This window comes from Castor canadensis, chromosome 15 (genome assembly GCF_047511655.1).
Source record: "Castor canadensis chromosome 15, mCasCan1.hap1v2, whole genome shotgun sequence".
In the NCBI taxonomy this organism is placed as follows: Eukaryota; Metazoa; Chordata; class Mammalia; order Rodentia; family Castoridae; genus Castor; species Castor canadensis.
In genome coordinates, this window is record NC_133400.1 from 23,703,052 (window position 1) to 23,722,377 (window position 19,326).

The window sequence follows — 19,326 nt, forward strand, 5'->3', positions numbered from 1 at the left end:
GATTTTTTTGTGATCAGAGGCCTTCATAGAAAAAGAAAAAAAAGAAATTAAAATTGGAAGCTTTTATGCCATTCTAACAAAGGGCATTAAATTATGGAGAAATGAGAAGACAAAAAAAAAAAGAAGTTTGAATTTCTAAGAGGGGCAAATTGTAGGAAGGTAAATATGTGGGAAAATGAAAAGACAAAGTTATTTAGTAAAATTATGTCTTTCTGACTCATCTTAGTCTTAACTCCATCTCTATTGATAAGTGTTTTCCTTTCCTGAAGAATGGGGAGCAGGGTGAGGAAGATAACTTCCCAGAGGAAATTTATGCTTTCAAGAACATAAGAGAAAGATAGTGTCTAATATTTTCCTCAATTACCTAAGCTTATAATAATCTTTATGTCATAATGGCATATTTTAGAATGAAATATATTGATAATCTTAATCATGTATGATAAATCAAAATTGTGTCAGAGTCCTTGGATCCCAAATTCAATCCTAGATAGCTCTTCAACATTGTTTCACAAGTTAATTCCACTCACCAAGTATCTAAGGACAAGTGATCTTAAGTCTCCTATTAGTCTCCACCCATTACCCTGAAGATCATGGGCCCAGATTCTGTAATATTCACTTAGACTTGCTTGCATAGGTTCCTGATATCATTGCTGCATCTTCTTCCTATTTCCTGCATGAACACCATCATGAAGAGTAAAAACTTATTATTAAAATTTGTTAACAACTAAAAAAATTGGAGAACAGGAAAGTAAAATAAATCAGTTTATCTGTCTAGGGGTTGGCACCAGTGGTAAGGGGGAGAGTATAAGGAAAGGGTATAGGATGGCATGTAGGATGGAGATTATAGGGGAAATATTATATATTCTGATATGAAAATGGAAAAATGGGACCTGTTGGAACTATTTGAAGAATGAGGAGATGGAGGATAAAGGGGATTGATGGAGAGGGTGAACTCAACTATGATATATTGTGAGAACTTTGGTAAATGTCATAATGTACCCCAAGTACAACAATAATTAAAAAATTATTAACAAAGGAGATATTTTATGAGATTGTTTTTTATACTCTAACATTTCAGAAAATTGATATTAAAGAATAACCAATCCCTCCCTATGAGTCTAAAAGCAGTTAATAATGTAAAAATCACCAATTATAAGGGAGTATGTTTCAGATCCCACAGTTCGTTGCATCCTTGTACGTCACTTGAAATAAATAAAAATAACAAGTGGGTTTAGTCACCAATTTGTTTGTACCCAAACAAATTCTATTGTTTACAACTACTAAAAGATTAATTATCAACTGCGAATTATACGAACCATTTTTATTTTAGTAATATATCTGTATGTCAAGCTTACCAAATTCTCCTTTGCTCACTAATTTATTTGCATAAATTTAGATTATTGTGTAAGGAAAATATTCAGACTTATAACCATCTTAAAAACTTTGAATAAAAGGGTCTTCTTTTTTCAGTTTCTTCTCCTGAGATGAAGTGAAGTAAATTTCAAATTTATGAAGCAAAGTTAGCTACTGGTGCAGTTAGCAATGTCTAATTAGAAATCCAAATGTGATTAATTTGTAGATTGAAATGTTCTCAACACTGCTTCTCCAATATTCTTTCTAAAATAGCTGTTCATCTTTATTTGACTACTGGACCATATTATATTTATAATTTAAATACCTGTATTACAAATAACACCTTTTTTTGGAGGAAAATAGCAATATTTGGTGCTGTTTAAGGATCAGGAATGGCTACTTGCAGCTACCAACTAGTGATATTTCTATATTAACTAGAGTGGCAGGAATTCTGAAAAAACCTTGTTCAGTAAATTTTACCCTTTGATAGTCTCTTAACCCACTCTATCCATATCTGGGATTTACCAAAAAAACTAAATTTTCTTTGTTGTTCAGAGTAATATACATATGAATGAAATAAGAATTTGGTTCAGCCAGATACCAGTGTAATCCTAGCTACTTATGAGGCTGAGACTAGGAGGACTGAGGTTCAAGGCTAGCTGTAGCAAATACTTCACAAGACTCCAGCTCCCACATAACCAGAGCAAAATCGACTAGAGGTAAGTCTCAAGTGGCAGAGTGCCTGCTTTCCATGCGTGAAGCCCCAAATTCAAAACACCAGTCCCACAACAACAACAAAAGAGAGAGAGAAAAAAAAGAAAAGAAAAGAAAGAATTTGGTTCAGTAAAACATTTTAGGAAATATGTAACTTGGGAGCACATTTGTTTGCAATAATATAGCAGGAAAATTTTCAGTTGTTTCCACTAAATAGTATGTTGATCTTTCTTTGATTCTTGCTTTCGTGAATATGTATTTGTGGCTGGGCAATTCTATTTGTTGAGTATTAAACTAAGAGACAACACATTTTATCAAGGCTATCTGATGCAGGTACATATGTACCTGGATGATAGAGCTGTTCAATTTACTTAGGAATGTGTATATTAGGGCCAAAACAAGCAGATCCTGCCTCTCATTCAAACATGGGTCCAACGCATGTATGTGACTACAACTTCATCTTAATTTAATGATTTAAACACACACACATTTTGCCCATAAGAACTAGTAGAAATAGTGAATCTTAGCATACTGATTCTTAAAAGTGTAAGAATTTTTCTGTGTTACGTATAAAATCTCCATTACCTACAATCCACACCATTCTTTAAGATTCAGTAATTAAAATACATAACATCAAGGATCACATTTACTCTTTGCTATTGCATTTTGAACACAATAAGGGAGAAGCCTCAGTTCAAAACCAACTCAAGGAAGTGGCTTAGGATTCTGCCTTAAATATTATTTCAAAAAGAGAACTGAATTGTAGAGAAGTAATAAACAAAGGAAAACAGTCCCAGAATTTAGAGGCAAGAAAAACATGGGAAAGTAAATCTATGGAAGCAATTCTACTCGCAAATTCCTTTTTGTAGCCTTCTTTGAGCTAATAAGCAAGTATTATAGAGAAGAATTTGCATTCAGTCTTTAGGTGGGAAAAATTGGAGGGGAGGAGCATAGAAAACCATTTTTTGTTGTGGAATTCTATTCTGCTTCTCATCAAATAGAAAGAATTAAGTGTTCCTTGCATTTTCATTGTCTTTGGCTCAACCATCTTTAATATTTTGGGGAGAAGTAAGTTGGCTTCCAATGAAATATTGACAGTAGGCTTTAGTGAAAGATGTGTCTCTACTAATATGCAGATGAATTATTGGTAAATATTTGACTTAACAGGATCTGTTAGTTAACAAGTACAGAGAAAAAGACCATTATCATTCAAAGGTTGTGTCCTCAAGGCAAAGATGGATTTTTTCTTGAACCTATACAAAATTTCCATCAAAATGTTATCAATTTTATAACTGTCCACATACATATTACCACACACAAGGTTTATGGATCAATTTAAACATTAAAACTTTCATATTGAAACAAAAGGAATTCAGAGATACTTGAATAGATATTAATTTAAGAATCTAAGGTTAATCAATTGAGATTTATTCCAGGCATCATAGTTCTTAGGGTTGCATTAACCTTTTATTTTCTTCAACCACCTAAATACTTACTATCTAAATTCCTTTGTAAAATAATTCAATTATAGAATAACTTCATGGCCCCACAAAATAATTTAATTGTCACAATGCCTCTAGTTTATTTGTGAAACCAAAGGTTTAATTTGCTTCCATTGTAGCTTAATTTCTGTGTGAACTTTTAAGGTACTGATAGTCAATGGACAAAAGCAGACAAAATGTCATAAAACCAGCAGTCTATTTTAAAACAAAGACATATATTCTAATTCCAGTGACAACGATAAAGCACTCCAGGGTGTACTTTAATGGGCCATTAGTTTTCTTTTCCAGTGGTTGAAATTCTGTGGCCTATAGCCTTCTGCTCCCCTGAGTGCCTGGGCCTCTATTAGACCCATTAAAAACTCCCTGGAATGCATTTTTTAATCTAATGTGATTATTATAATAATATCCAAGTCACACATTTATTTCCTTATTTGTAATGGCACTCAAAATTTGCTTGCCTAAATGTTGACATGGAGGCCTTCAGAAAATTTAGTGCAGACAATCAATTAGAAAGTATAAAAGAAATGCCCCAGCCTATGAGGGTGGAGGCAGGAGAAAGAGAAATAGCTGAGTTATCTAAGTGACAGTAATTTTCACACATGCTAAATGTACAGTAGGATGAACAGTTTTTAAAAATCTCCAAAAAATTAGAAGTTTCCTACACTGTTACAACTTAGTTTAAAAGCATATCATCTACCCTTCTCTGTGGTATATAGAAGTACTCTACTTGTGTGTGTGTGTGTGTGTGTATCTGAGTATATATAAAAGTTTCTTTACTACTTTAATATAAATCTACATTTGTTTATAGCACTGGTAAGAAAGTATGCCCCGGTAATGATGGAAAACCAACAAGCTCCCAACAACCAAAGACAGAGAGGCACAAGGGATATCATGCTTTTTTTTTTTCAGTTGTCCAGCAAGCTTTCTTTGGAAGAAGTGTCTTCCTGTATCAAAAAATGGTTCTGGTGGAACTCCTAATTTCCCTAGAAATAATATAGTTCAACCATTGGTGAGATAATAGTATAGGTAAGTGATCAGTGTTAGGGAGATCCAAAATAGAGCAGATAACTTTGCAAGCAATTTGATACCTGGGAATTTGAAGAAAGAAAGAATGGATCTTGTTTTTCAGTTACAAACAGTGAAATACATAGCCTTCTTGCTTTTAGGAGCCATTGTTTTTGCCTTGTTCTTTATGTTGGCTCCACTGGGGACATTGCTATTGCTATGTGTTTTGTTAGATTTGCAAGATAGACAAGAATTTAAATATTTGCAGATGATACAAGATAGATCAATGGATTGATCAGTAAATAGATTAATCTAAGAAGGATTAAAAAGTGTTAGAAAGGGAAAAGGAGAGTATGAAGAAGGGAAGCAGAAAACCTGATTAGTTCCTGTGAACCACTGGACTCAGCTATGCCAGAAGGCAGAGCTGCATTTAAATGCTTCAGTTATATGAACTGGTTAATTACCTTTCCTGCACAACTCAGGCAGTTTTCCCCCCTTTCTTTCAATTGAATAAATACTGGATTTAATTATATATTAGATTTTCTAGGTCCATGACATCCCATCCTAATTCCTCTTTTTGGTTAGCATGTGACCTTTAATCCTGGTGACTCACACAAATTTTTCTCCCTTAGGGAGATGCCACACCCAGTTATGATGTATGTTCTTTGTGAGTCTTCTTGTTTCCAGTTGCTGGAGCTGTCCAAAGTTCCAACTCCAGGTAATAATGGGATATAATGAGATCCTTTGCATTTGAACAATGATAAAACCCTGTATGAAGGTCATTTAGTCACAGGCTCTAAAATGTGAACCACACAAAGTATGACACAGAGAAGAAGGCTGGTGGCTCACGCCTGTAATCCTAACTACTTGGGAGACTGAGATTGGTAGGATCCCAGTTCCAGGTCAGCCCAGGCAAAATGTTTGAGACCCATCTTCATCTGGTAATGGTGGGATGCACCTGTCATTCCATCTACAGTGGGAAGTGTAAAATACGAGGATCATGGTGCAGACTGGCCTGGGCAAAATGTGAGACCCTATCTCCAGGGCAAATAAGTCTGGAGTTGTGGCTCAAATGATAGAGCAAGTGCTGAGATCTCAGTTCAAACCTCAAAGGAACTGCCAAAGAGAGAGAGACTGAGAGACAGAGAGAGAGAGAGAGACAGAGGCAGAGACAGAGAGAGAGGATCAGTTTGCTGACTACATTAAAAGCATGTTTTGATTCATTTTCTGGATTCATTCCAAGAGCATAGAGAAATATGTGACACATATGCAAAACTGAAGAAGTAGTTTCCGAAAGCCAGGACAAAAAAACAGATGTTTAGAAGGGTCATCTGGAAACGCCATAGCGTAAAGGGATACTTTTCCCACTATAGTTTGCATTTTCTGATCAAAATAAGCAAAACTATTTAAAGAGGCTTTCATCCTCATTTTTGTCAAAGTGAAGTCCAGAGATGGCCAGAATGATAAGAGAACTCATCTCGGGGAGGATTTTTTCTCTGGTTACTCCAGTCAGCACTTTCTCTTGTCATTTTATTTCCCATAGTTCTGTCATTGCCTGACAGTTATCCATATTCCTCCTAGCAATCTACCTCCCAACTTACCTAGAACTTCTAACCAGTATTGTACATGCCTACAAATGACTAATGTTCCTCGCAACTTACGTCTAACTGTTATCCAACCACACAGTTATTATTCTCTCAGTGTGTTATGAATACAATGCCACTGATTTAATATAAATTGTGTGGCAATTAGTTAATTATGGCAAAATATTAGAACTCTAGAGAAGATCCAAATTTCAAGATCATTTCTACAAATGTTTAAGGAGGAAACTAGAGCAAATTGTCTTTGGAAACTGGAAATTCACTAATTTAGAGCAAAACTTTTCTTCGTGTACTTTATTTATTCAGGAACTGTCTTCCCCAAAAAGATATGTTTCATGAAGGTATGGACCATAGGAATCTCTTTTACTACTTTTTAATTCCTAACAGAGTTCTTCTGATACGTTAGGAATTTACAGTAGGTTTTTAAATAGATGAATGAGTAAGCAAATAAATAATGAATCTTATGCATGCTTTCATACTAATAAAACTACTCATCAGATGTTTAAGAATAGTTTAGAGGTAGCTTCTTATTCAGAGAAACAAAACTATTTACAAAATTTAAATTCTCTGTTCCAAGCTTGAACAAAATTATTTCACTTATAGAAAAATCATGATTAAAACGTTTCAGAATTGCTTCACAAGTTATTTGGTAAACTTAGCTTAAAGGAAGCATACTAAAATGCATAGCAATGTTTCCTGTTTTGAAATTAGACTTATTAGTATAGAATTTTAAAAATCTTCCTAAAACTCAATGATTTGAAAGTTCTTTTTTTCTGAGATCATATTCTTCCTATTTTTCTGATGCTCAAATGTCCTGCATTGTAGAAATGATGGTGATTTATAGGTAGTGATGACCTTAGGTAGAAAGTAGTAAGTGTCCTTTTAAATATATATGTGTGCAACCCTTTGGTAGCCTTTTCATTTAATTTCATTTTATTAATCTGTGAAACATTTCTTTAAGTCTTTAAAGTTCTCCCCACACCAAAACTATTAGTTCTTATTTAGAAGTAGTCCAACAAGTGTTTTTACTGTCATGGCATTAATACTGGGTTACCTGACTTGACCATCCAATCCTGACTTAGAAATCACCAAATATAATTAAATAAACTAAACCTTGATGCTATTTATTTAAGAAAGTACTAAGCAGAGTTGACCATATCAGGAAGACTCAATTGTTAATCAAAATTTCTATGTTATATTTGGACCTTGTATTTGAAACCACTAATCTCTTTTCTTTACTACTGTCATTTTCCTATATGTGGAAATAGTATTTTAAGACAGAAATTCAAAGCATTCAAATTTCTGGAAAATTTTCTTTTTTAGTGAGATATGGTAATAAGTGACTAGACTTTTTCTATGTTGACATTTTTTTTCTTCCCTCCTATTTTATTTCATGTCTAAAATTCTGGTAAAATTGCAAGCTAGAGAGTTTCTTTTTTTATTTTATCATTTTTACATTTACTCATATGTGTATTCATTGTTTGGGCTCCCTGTTTTCCTCTCCCCACTTAGGAAATTTCTTAAAGAGCAATTTTCAAAGTCTGATCACTAAAAGTTTTAAAAACTTAAATTTTGAATGACAGACCTCTAGTTACAATTTTGAATGACAGACCTCTACTATTTTGACATCTTGAAAATCTAGTGCTCCATATCCATTGAAAAATAATTCTGCACATCCCCCAACACTGAGCTTCCTACCACCAAAATTCTATTTCTGTTTCTGAGTTTGACTACTTTAGATATCTCATAAAATTTGTGTCATACAGAATTTCCATTTATGACTGGCTTATTTCACTTAGCATAATGTTTTCAAGGCTCATCCATAGTGTGTGACATGATTTAGTTATTTTTGTTAGGCCTGCATAGATGCACACATCCATGCTCTTAACCCATGTTTTCATTAACAGATATTTGAGTTATCTCTACTCTTGGCTACTGAGAATAATATTGTAATGAACATTGGTATGCAAATATCTTCTTCAGATTTTGCTTTCAAGACTTTTGAATACATACCAAGAGGTGGGATTCCTAGATTATAGTAATTCTATATTTATGGAAATTCAATTTTAATGTAGTTATACTATTTTATTTTCTTATCAGCATTGCATAAGGGTCCTAATTGGTCCCTGTCTTCGCCAAAACTGATTTCTGAGTTGTTTTTTTTTTTTCGATTGGCCTTCTTTATGTCCATGAGATGATTGCTCATTTTAGTTTTGATTTATGTTTCTCTAATAATTAGTAGTGATGAGCATCTTTTCATGTTTTTGCTGATTGGCTGCATATCTTCTTTGAATAAATATCTATTCAAGTAATAGGTCTGTCTTTAACATTTTAAAGACTTTTTGTTATTGCTGTTGAATTGTAGGGGTTCTTACATATTCTGTGTATTAACTGTGCATCAGATACATATGTGCAAATATTTTTCCTATTATATATATTAACTTTTCACTCTATGTGCAGAAGGTTTTGAGTTTGATGTAGTCCCATTTGTCTATTTTTTTTCTCCTTTTTTTGCCTATATTTTGGAATTACTCTTAAGAAATCAATGGCAAATCCAATAACCTGAAGCTTTTCTTCTGTGTTTTCTTCCTGGAATTTTATTCTTTATTATGATGCTTTGGTCTTAACTACATCTTAACTTATCCTTATACGTGGTATAAGTGTCCAACTTCATTTTTTGTCATTTGTTGAAGAAACTATAATTTTCCCATTGTGTGGTCTTGATTCCTTTATTGAAGAATCATATGTATGGTGGTTTATTTCTGAAATCGCTATTCTATTCTTTTGTCTACATGACTGTTTTTAGCCAACACCAAACTGTTTTATTTATTGTAGCTTTGTGTTATGCTTTTTAATCTTGATGTTTGGGTTCTCCAAAATTGTTCTTCTTTTTTGCAGGATTGCTTTGGCTATTCAAGGTCTCATAAAATTTCATGTGAATTTTAGGATTTTTGTTTTTGCTGCTTCTGCAAAAATATCATTGTAATTTTCATAATGATTGTTTTGAAGCTAGTACACCTTCTCATACATTAACATGTTGTCTTTCAATTTATTTGTACCTTCTTTAATTTCTTTCAGTAACCCTTAAATTCCTCCTTGATCCCCTGTCTGGTTATACTATCCATAACTGAAACTGAGATTCTGAAGTCTCTTACTTATTACGCTGATGTGTACTTCAATTCTGTCAATGTTTGCTTAACTATTTGGGTGATTGAATGTGATATACACACATGTTTATAATGATTAAGGGTTAATGCATTAGCACCATTATAATTATGTAATATCTTTCCTTTTCTCTTATGACACTTTCTATTATAAAGTTCATTTTGCATAGCATAAATACAGCCATTCGCATCTTTCTTAGATCCCTATTTGCAGGGGGTAACTTCTCCCACCTTTCACTCTTAGTCTCTATGTTACTCAACCTAACATTAGTCTCTTACAGATAGCAAAGTGATGCATCATGTTTTTCCTTTAATCAACTTCACCAATCTATATTTTGATTAGATAACAAAATATGTTTGCATTTAAAGTAATTATAGATAAGGAAGATCTTTTTTTGGTCATTTTTTTCTGTCTATTTTGTAGGTTTTTTGACCCTCTTTTTTTTTCTTTTGCTGTCTACTTCTGCTGTGATGAGTTTTTGTAAGAGCATATTTGATTTTTTTCTTATCTTTTTTTATGTATGTTTTTCATAAGTATTTTTCATGCTTACAATGTGATTGCATAAACCATAATAAAAGTATAGCAATCCATTCTAAATTGGTAGCAACCTAACTTTGCTGACATAGAATTCCACTTGTTTATATCTCTGCTTTACCTTTATTTTATCAATATCACAAATTACAATCTTTTTGTGTATTCACTTACATATAATTATCACTTTTTTATGCTTTTGTTTTTAAATTCTATACAATAAAAATGATCTCATGGAAACATAACTAAAAAATATAGCCTTCCATATTTTTCTATATATTTAACTTTCTTGTAATTTCATATACTTTTGTGTTGCTGTCTCATATCCATTTATTATAACTTGAAGGACTCCTTTTAGTATTCCTTGTATGTTAGTCTAGTGGTGATGAACTTTGTAGGTTTTAATATATCTGTGAAACTTACTTTTTCCATCATTTTTAAGGACAATTCATGATTCTTCATCATTTTAAAGGACAATTTTATAACATAATATTCTTTGTTAGCATTTTTTTCTTCTAGCATTTTGAATATACCATCTCATTCCAATTTGCCCTGAAATGTTTCTACTAGGAAATTGAATGATGAGAATTCCAATATGGTCAGCAATTCACTAAGCCCCAAGAAACCTGAAAGACTTCATTTAGATTTATGGTAACAAGGGTAGTTGGCCTGGTTACTTTGCTAAATAAGAGAATGCCAATATATAGACAGACAATACCTATAATGAGGAACCTCAAAATATGTCTAAAAATTGACACACAAGATTGTGAGCTTAGTAGGAGTGCAGATGGTCAAAAACAGCAGAGAAAGGGAAAATTGCTGACCATGGATTGCTGACTGCTGACCTGGGGATCCCTCCAATTCTACAGAGAGGAACCTACAAACCAGTTGGTTATGCCCCCAGGTCAGTATCCAGAGATGACAAAACAACCTAGCCAATAACTAACCCAGCAAAAACATAGAATTTAAGTCAAAAGAAAGCCTTCAGACAACTGAAAATCCCAATCAACTAGTCAACAAGAGAGGAGCAAATCTCAAAATATAAGCATGCGAAATAGGAAAACACAAGGGAATATGGTTCCTCAAAAGGTGAACAATCACACAACAAAGATTCTGATGGATAGTAAAGGAGATGAAACCTCAGTTTCCTAGTTAGAAAAAAATGATGGAAAGAATGATTAAGGAATTTTAAAGGACATGCAAAAACAAGTCAATGAAATCCAAGAGAGTATGGATAAATAGCTTGAGAAGGCACAGAGCAACCAAATGGCCTCAAAGAGGGTATAAACAAACCCTTGATTTCTGAATGAAATCAAAGACAATACAAAAAAAGAGAAATAAATGAACTAAGGATGACAATACAAGGTGCAAAAGGGGAATTTAATAAAGCTTTCTTTTCTTCAAAAAAAAGAAGAGGAAATTTGGAAATAAAAAGCTTAAGTCAAATAAAAAATATAGTTGAAAGACACTAAAGCAAACTGGAAGAAGTGGAAGACAGAATTTCAGAACTTGAAGACGAAGTAGGTATGACTGAAAAAATGGGTGAAGAAATAGAGAAAAGAATAAAGAAATATGAAAGGAATATGTGAGATCTCTGCAACTCCATTAAAAGACCAAAAGTACAAATCATGGGAAATGAAGAAGGAGAAGAGTTACAAGCTAAATTCATAAGAAACATATTCAACAAAATAATAACAGAAAAATTTTCAAATTGTGAGAAGGAGACACCCATTCAGATAGAAGGAGTTTGTAGGACATAACCAAAGTTATATTCGATGTAATATTTTAGTTAAAACATTAAGCACAGAGAACAAGAAAGAATATTGAAATTTATAAGAGAAATATCAAATCACATACAAAGATAAATCCAACAGAATGACATCAGATTTCTTAACAGAAACATTAAAATCATGAAGGGTATGGAATGAGGTATTTCAAGCATTGAAAGAAAATAATTTCAAACTTGGATCACTCTACTCCAAAATACTATCATTCATAATTGAAAGAGAAATACAAAATCTTTCATAATAATCAGAAAATGAAACGATATATGACCAGTAAATCAGCACTCCAGGTGATACTCAAAGGAATCTTATACACAGAAGATAAAGATAAAAATAACCATGAATGGATGGGAATAATTAAATTTCATGAGATGAGCAGATAAGCAATTGTAGAGTAGCAAGGATCAAACACATATACATACACACCAAAAGAATCAAAATGGCAGTAATTACCACATACTTCTCATTAGTAGCACTGAATGCTGATAGCCTCAATTCCTTCATCAAAAAACATAGCTTCCCTACTTAGATTAAAATGCAAGACCCAACTATCTGTTTTTTATAAGGAATGCATCTCACTGAGAAAAACAAACATTGGATTAGAATGAATGGGTGGAAAAAGATTTTCCAAGCAAACACCCCTCCAAAACAAGCAGCTATACTTATAGCTGACAAAGTAGACTTCAAACTTAAATTATTCAGAAAAGACAAAGAAGGTTACTTCATACTAATAAAAGGAAAAATACATCAAGAGGAAATAAAAATCGTCAACTAATATGCACCCAAAGTTGGCACATCCAACTTATTAAACAAACTCTACTAGATTTAAAAGCATAGATATACCCCAACACAATGATAGTGTCAGACTTCAATACTCCATGATCATTAATAGATAAAACTTTAGAATTAAATGATGCCATGAACCAAATGGATTTAATAGACATCTACAGAGTAGTTCATCTAGCAACCTGTGGAACTTTCACCAAAATAGATAATATTTTAGGACACAAAGCAAGTCTTAACCTATATAAGAAAATTGAAATAACCCCTTGAATACTGCCTCACCTCAATGGATTAAAACTAGAACTGAACAACAAAAGAAACAGCAGAAAATACTCAAAGACCTGGAATCTAAACAACACATTGCTCTATAATCAGTGGGTCACTGAAGAAATGAGGGAAGAAATAAAAAAGTTCCTATAAATTAAAGAAAATTAAAACAGAGCCTACAAGAACTTAAGGGATACAGAAAATGCTGTGCTAATGGTAAAGTTTATAACTATGATTGCCTACATTAAAAACACAGAGTTCTCAAATAAATAACCTAATGCTGCATCTTAGACTCCGAGAGAAACAAGAGCAAGCTAAGCCCCAAACCAGCAGAAGAATAAAATTTATTTAAAAAGTACAGGCCAAAATTAATAAAACATACAAAGAATAAATAAAACACAAAGTTGGTTCTTCAAAAAGGTGAATAAGATTGACAAACTCTTAGTGAATCTGACTAAAACAAGAAGAGAAAAGACTCACATGAATAAAATTACAAGTGAAAAAGAGAATATCAAAACAAACAGCAATGAAATTCAGAGAGCCATTAGGGAATTCTTTGGAAACCTATGCTAAAATAAATTGGAAAAATCTAAAAGAAATGGATAAATTTCTGGATGAAAATGACCAATCAAAATTGAATGTAGAATATATAAGTCACCCAAATAGATTTATAACAATTAATGAAATTGAAGCAGCAACAGTCTTTCCAAAAAAGAAAAGTCCAGGATCTGATGGATTAATTACTTAATTCCATCAGACCTTTAAAGTTGAACTAATTCCAACACTCCTCAAACTCTTGTAAGAAATAGAAAGGGAAGGAACACTACCACTTTTTTTCTATGAAACTAGTATTATACTCATCTAATACTGATCAAGGACATACATAAAAGAGAATTATTATCAATCTCTTTAATGAACATAGATGCAGAAATTCTCAATAAAATATTGGCAAACCAAATTCAACAACATATAAAGAGATCATAAACCATGATTAAGTCAGTTTCATTACAGGGATGCAGAGATACTTCGACATACACAAACCAGTAAGTATAATAGAGCACATACACTGAATCAAAAACAAAATCACTAGATCATTTCAATAGAGACTGCAAAATCCTTTGACAAAATCTAATGTTCTTTTTGAGGTAGGCACTCTACCACTTGAGCCACTCCACCAACCCTAACATTCTTTTTGATTAAAAAAAAAAAGCTCTGATGAATCTAGGTATGGAAAGAATATAACTCAGCATAATAAAGTCTATATACTCCAAAACTTCAGTCAACATCATAAAGAATAGGAAAATGAAACCATTTTCTCTAAAGACAGGAATAAGATAAGGGTGTCCACTCAAACCTACTCTTATTCAACACAGTTTTGGAGTTTCTAGACAGAGCAGTAAGAGAGGAAACAAAAAGAAATTCAAATAGGAAAACAAGAAGTCAAATTGTCCCTATTTGTTGTAGATATGGAAAACTCCACCAAAGAACTCCTAGACATCATAAATGCTCATAGCAAAGTAGTAGGATACAAAATCAGTATACAAAAATCAGTACCTTTTAAATATACCAACATTTAGCAGTCTAAGAAAGAATTTAGGAAAACAGCTCAATTTATAATAAAATGACTAGAAATAAATTTAACCAACGAAATGAAATAACTCTACAAAAAAGTGCAAATCACTGAAGAAATTGAGGAAGATATGAGAAGATAGAAATATCTGTCATGCTTATGGATTGACAGAAGTAATATCATAAAAATGGCTATGTTAACAAAAGTGACCTATATGTTCAATACAATGCCCATCAAAAATTTAATAACATTCCTAGCAAAGATTGAACAGTCAATCCTGAAGTTCATATGGAAGCAAAAATGACTGTGAATAGCCAAGGCATTATTGAGCAAAAATAGCAACACTAGTGGTATCACTATATCCAACTTCAAACTATACTTCAGGGATGTATCAATAAAAACAGCCTGGTACTGGCACAAAAACAGACATGATGACCAACAGAAAAGAGTAGAAGAATCAGACATATATCCATGCAGTTACAGCCACCTGAATTTTGAGAAAGGAGCCCAGAGTATATGATGGAGAAGAGATAGTATCTTCAACAAATATTGCTAGAACAACTGGATATCTGCATGTAGAAGACTGAAACTAGATCCCTGTCTTTCACCCTGTACAAATATTAATTCAATGTGGATCAAAGATCTTAGTGGAAAGATTGAAACTTTGAAAATTGTCCAGAAAAGAGTGGAATACACTGAAACATATAAACATAGGGAAAACTTAAATAGAATTCCAATAGCTTAGCAATTAGGAGAAAGGATTGACAAATGAATTACATAAAACTATAAAGTAAGTGGTCACTAACATAAAGAGGCATCCCACAGAATGGAAGAAAATGATTGCCAGCTATACGTCTGACAAGGGATCAATAACTAGAATTTATAAAGGTCTCAAAACCTAAAATCCCAAAGAATCAATGACCCAATGAAGAAATGAACTGAACAGAAATTTTTCAAAACAGAAGTGTAAATGGCCAAAGAACACATAAAGAATTGCTCAACATCCCTGGCCATAAAGAAAAGGCAAATAAAAACAGCATTATGATTCTCCTTCAACTCTGTTAGAATGGCTATTTATCGTCAAGAACACAAACAACAACAAATATTGGTGAGGATGTATGGGGAAAGGAACTCTTACACAGTTTTGGTGGAAATGTAAATTAGTGCAGCTACTGTGGAAAGCTGTATGGAGGTTCCTCTCAAGATAGAAACTACCATATGATTCAGAAATACCCCTTCTAATAATATATGTGAAGAGATGTAAGTCAGGATGCAATAAATACACTTGCATATGCATGTTTATTGTAGCACTATTCACAATAATTAAGCTATGAAACACAGCCCGCAATTGATGAACAGATTAAGAGAATGTGAGATAATAGATATGCACATACATATATATGCATATATATATAATAGTATGTATATTGTGAGATATATATATTAGATACTATTCAGCCTTAAGAGAGAATGAAATTTTGTGTGCAGGTAAATGGATGGAACTGGAGAACATCATTGTTAAGTGAAGTAAACCAGGATTAATAAGAAAAAGTTCGCATATTTTCTATTATATAAGGAAGGTAGATCCAAGTAAAAATACAAGTATTTTCAAATATATATATACAGAAAAGTGGGACTGTTAGAGGAGACTAAAAGAGGAGAGAAAGAAGAGAATGATAGAGAGTGATTAATATTGAAATATATTACATCTGAATAGAAACAAGACAGTGAAATGTATTAAAAACTGTTGAACAATTCAGGGTAGGGGGAAAAGAGTAAAGAAAAGTAATAGAAAGGGTTAAACTGATTAAGCTGCAATATATTAGTGATGAATTACCAAGGAAAAACCTCACTAAACAATGAACAGACACTGGAACAGTGAAGGACAGCTATGTGAAACAGGTCATGTTAAGCCGAGGATCCTAGTGGGAGGTTCAGGGTAGATGAAGAGGGTAAGGGAGGGTGAATATTCTGATGAATTTACTACACAGGTATGAATATGGAACACTGAAAGCTGTTGAAGTTATTTTAAGAAAGAGAAGAGAGAAGAGTGAGAATAATGAAGGGTCTGTGTGACCCAACCATGATACGTTGTATGCATATATGGAAATGTCACAATTAAACCCCTGTGCAACTATTACGCACTAATAAAACAGTTAAAAAATAAAGAAAATAAAATGAGACTCAGAAAAAAAGAAAGGCATTGAATGATAAACCCAAAGAAGTGACCCTGTATGTGATTGTCAGTTTTCTCTTGTATTTTCAAGATTCTTTTATTTACCTTGACTTTTGATAACTTTGTGTCTTTGTGTATGCTTCTTTGGACTTTATTTACATATACAGTTCATTGAGATTTTGCAGGTTTTATGTTCATTTTCTTCCTATTTCGGAGTTAGGGTACATCAATACTCCAAATACACTTCCCTTATATTTCCCCCTCTCTTATCCTTTTTAAACTCCTGTGTTTGTGTGTGTGTGTATGTAGGTCCCTTTCATGGTGCCCCATAATTCTACTCTCTTAATGTTTTTAATAATTCTGGCTCTTTTAATGTTTTTTCTTCATGTTATTTTTCTCTCTTCTGCCTTAAATAATTTCAAATGTCATCTTCAATCTTCATAATTCCGCTTACAACTGCTATTGCATCACTCTAATGAAATTTGCAATCCAATTACTACAGTCTTCCACTCAAGATTGTTTCTTGAACTTCCTTTTTAAACAAAAATTCTGAGTCTGTGGACATGTTCATTTTCTTCATACACATTTTTCCTCATTTGATTTAGATGCCTGTGTTTTCTCTTAGCTCAATGAGCAATTTTAAAGCAGTTATTTTGAATTCTTTGAGAAATACTTCACAGATATGATGTTGCTGTAGGGTCCACTCTTTGACATTTATTTTGGTCTCACGATTGAACTCTGTTTTCCTGATTCTTCATATGCATAGTTGTCCCTTGGTAAAATTTTCACATTTCAAAAAATAGCCATGTTTCAGTCTTTGTTCATAAACTTTGTTTATAGGAAGAATTTCACCAATCAGCCCTTTCTAGATGGTGGGGAGTTCTCAAAATTTATTGAAGGATATGTTGTCTCTGGGCAGTATATATATTTTTAACTAGATAATATGTACTGCTCCTATATCTTATTTAGTAGTATAAAATCTTTTGCTTCCTCGAGTGTCATAATAAAGAAATTTGGTCTTTTAAGTGCTGCAATAGCCACTGCACTCACCTTTGTTCTCAGTAGATACCAGCCATCCAAACTATGGCAGTTTTTGTCAACACTCCAAGTCATACAAGACAGAAAATAGTCCCTTGGGCAATCTCCTGCAAATCTTGAATATTAGATGCTTTTTTTTTTCTATTTCCCTACTCAGGGAAAAGCCATGTTTTGGGAATTTTGTCCACAATATTAATATTCTGTGCTTGTTTAAAGAAAAGTGCAATGCTGAGTAAATATATATAACAAAACTTCTTAACCACTTTGATAGGTTTCTCTTGCCTGTGTTTATCTCAGGGGCTGCAATCTCTTAATTCATTTCTGAAGTGATTATAAATGTAATAAGGTCTTTATATTGTTAAGTTAGTGCTTCCATGAGGGAATTTGGTGCCTTCACTCCTGCCATCTTGGCGATGTCAATTTTGACCATCAGAGTTTGATTTACTGTATCTGGATTGGCACCAACTTCCCAAATGATGCTGATAGAAAAATAATGTATAGCACACATTTGGAAATAGTCTTATATACCAAAGGTTCTCAAAATGAATGGCATATTAGAATCAGTGAAGATATACTGATAAATAGACTCTGCTCCCAAATATTCTAAATTAAATGGTCTGGCATGGAACTAAAGTTCAGAAGTTTAAGATGTTCCCCTTGTTGATTATAGTGTGTAGGCATAGCTGGAAACTACAGAACTTATTACTGCACTTCATAGTGTACAATAGTTAGTGAATTATTAACTTAGATATAGGTTAAACATCAATGAAAACTCCCTTTACTGACAGATTCTTCAGCTTAAATCTCTATCTCTATATTATGAATGAATTCAAAGTTTTTAAAGGTAACATATGTACCTGGAAAGGTCTATAAGCCTCATACTAACACTAAAAGCATTTGTGATCTTAACCCATTAAAAAGTAAAGAAATTCAACCCAAAGTATTAGAGACAACTGATACTTATTTTAGATGAGTCAAAGGAAGTAACAGAGAAATAAGTCTTGTCAAAAAGGGTAGGAAGAAACATTCTTTTTTCCTTTCTCAGAAGATTCCTGGTGGTGTTTGAATGGTACTCCAAGCCTCACACTCTTACCAAATCTAAAGTTCTTATTAGGCCAAAGAATTTCAAAAACACAAGTTTCCAAACTTGTTTTGAAAAACTTATAGTGAAAAAGAAAGCATTGCAATCATTAATTTGAGTCAGTATATAGACATTTGACCAGAGAAAAAAATTAAAGTACTGAACATAAAGGAAAGGTAGAAGACATTGTTTATACAAGATTACCTTCCTCAAACAAAAAAAATATGCTACCAATCAGATAAATGCATTATCCTAAATTGTGTGTCTCCCAAATTGACAAGGGCCACATGGAAAAGGGAGCAAGAGTTCTTACTAGTAATCATTTTATTCCTTCATGAACTTGAGTTCTCTGAAAACACAAATTTTCCTCTTATGTGTGCCCCAAATTACCAATTTGTTTCTAAATTCACTGTTTATATTTCTTAAATTAAAGACCATTCCCAGAACCAATTACATACTTGTTTTTAAGTCTGTATAAGCACATAGAATCTTACAAATATTATCACTACCTAACCTGTCTAAAAATTATTTCTCATAATTTTTCCAAGTATAATTTACTTTCTAGCATTCAAAGCAGAGATATACCACATTGATATGTTTTCTTAAAGATGGATTGCATTGTTCTTTATTTACCTCTTATTTTCCAAGGCCAAGACTTTAATTCTGAATCAAAGCTTTAGTCTGCCTTTTGTAAATATTCAGGGAGATGTAAAGCACAACTCAATATAAAACTGATGGGTCTAAAAGAAAAAGAAA